Raw genomic sequence first — 2,416 nt, 5'->3', positions numbered from 1 at the left:
TGGACTGAGAGTCAGCCCCTGAGGGTGAATTTTATTCCAGGTACAGAATGTATTACAGGGCCATGGTATTGGGGATCTCATCAGACTTCATCTGACAAGTAATTCTGGTTGTTATTGAGTTTTGGGATTTTGTTCCACATTTTTCTTCCCACTCTATCCAGGATCTCCAGATTTGATCCTCTCCTGAGTGGTTGGCATTTGTAGCCAGGCACCATCTAGTTCTTCTGGTCTCAAGGGCCATCATGTTCTATGGCTGATTGCTTCCAAATGCCCTTGTTTTGTTGTTGTTGTTGTTTGTTTGTTTGTTTGTTGTTGTTTTACATTCTTCTTTGCTTCCAATGCTAGGAGACCATTAGCTGCATCTTAGATGGCCACTTGAAAGCTTTTAAGACCCCAGTCACTACTCACCAATGTAGGATGCGGAACAAGGCTTTTACATATTTTGTTGTGCCAATTGAATCTGGTGTCCCCCAGTACTATGGTCCTGAGACAGTAGATCTATTGAATCTCTCTTCCATAGCGTCTGGGTGTCTGTGAGGGAATACTCTGTGTCTGTCTTCTATTGTTTCTGTAATGATTACAGGTATTTCGTGTCACTGGTGTCTGTGCAAGGTTAGCCTCAGCTGAATCTATCATTGGTCTAGAGTTTACTCCTGCTCACTGACCCCTATCTGATCCTCTCAGGTCTTTAAGTGTTTATCTGTAGCCTGGTGTTTGGTGTTATGGTAATGCAGTATTGTGGAGACATTGGTTGGTATTAAAATCTGTCATCTATCTCCTATGTGCAAAATTCGGTGTCCTCCCATTTATTAATGTTATCATGGTGGTCAGAGATCCTTTCCACATATCCCTCCCTTTACCCATGTCAGTGTGTAAGCCCCAACTAGCCTGAAATTAATCCCTCCTCTTCCCTCCCCATCCTGGTAACCTACAAAATAAGTTCCCTTTCCCAAGCAAACCCTTCTTTGTCTTTTTACAGTAATGAGCTCATATAGTACTTTTCTTTCTGCAATTGACTTATTTCACTCAGTATAGTGTCCTCTAGGTTCACCCATGTTGCGAGATAATTCACGTATCCCTCATTGTTTTTTAATGTAGCATAGTATTTATTATGTGGATATACCATAATTTGGTTATCCACTCATCAGTTGATGGGCATTTAGGTTGTTTCCATCTCTTTGTTATAGTGAATTGTGCTGCGATGAACATAGGTATACGTATGTCTGTCTGTGCACTATCTCTCACCTCTTTAGGGTATATTCATAGTAATGGAATTGCTGGGTCAAATGGTACTTCTATTTCCAGTTTTTTTAAGCAAGCTCCATACCATTAGCCACAATGGTTGTACCATTTTACAATCCCACCAGGAGTGCACAGGAGTTCCAATCTCTCCGCAACCTCACCAGCATTTGTTATTTTCTGACCCATTGAACTTTGCCATTATTGCTGGGGTGAAATGATATCTCATTGTTGTTTTGATTTGCATCTCTCTAATGCTTAATGATCATGAGCAATTTCTCATGTGTTTGTTGGCTGCCTGTATATCTTCTTTGGTGAAGTGTCTGTTCAAGTCTTTGCCCATTTATGAATTGGGTTATTTGTCTTTTTAGTGTTGAGGTGTTGAAGTTTTCTATAGATTTTGGAGATAAGTCCTTTATCAGATATGTCATAGACAAATATTTTCTCCCAATCTGTAGGTTCTCCTATACCCTTTTGATGAAGTCTTTCAATGCGTGTAAGAATTTAATTTTTAAAAGGTCCCAGTCATCTAACTTCTCTTCTACCACCTGCACATTCTGGGTTATGCTTGATAGTCTATTTATGCCATAAATTAGGGCTCCCAGATTTGCTCCTATTTTATATTTGATGAATTTTATAGTTTTGGGTTTTACATTTAAGTCTTTGATCTAGCTTGAGTTTGTTTTTGTTTATGGAGTGAGATATAGGCCTTGTTTCATTTTTCTGCAGGTGGATATCCAGTTTTGCCAGCACCATTTGTTAAAGAGGTTGTCTCTTTCCCATTTAATGGGTTTTGGACCTTTGCCAAAGGTCAGTTGTCCATAGATGGATGGGTCTATATCTAGACTTTCAATTCTGTTCCATTGGTCTATCTGTCTATCATTGTACAAATACCATGCTGTTTTGACTACTGTGGCTATATAGTAGTACTTAAGATCTGGGAGTGAGACCTCCCACTTTATTTTTCTTCTTCAGAAGTGCTCTGCTTATCCGAAGTCTCTTTCCTTTCCATAAGAAATTAGTAATTGGTTTTTCCATGTCCTTAAAAAGTTTTGTTGGGGTGGTTCTGGTAAGATGGCGGACTAGGCAGAAAGACTGCACAGAACCTCTTGAACAAAGAAAAGGGAAACCAATTAACACAGACACAGAAGATAATCCTGGACCCCTGAGCCTTGAA

The sequence above is a fragment of the Orycteropus afer genome, unplaced genomic scaffold (genome assembly GCF_000298275.1).
Source record: "Orycteropus afer afer isolate SDZICR_OR568_19922 unplaced genomic scaffold, OryAfe1.0 scaffold00157, whole genome shotgun sequence".
In the NCBI taxonomy this organism is placed as follows: Eukaryota; Metazoa; Chordata; class Mammalia; order Tubulidentata; family Orycteropodidae; genus Orycteropus; species Orycteropus afer.
Note: the sequence above shows the minus strand (reverse complement) of the source record.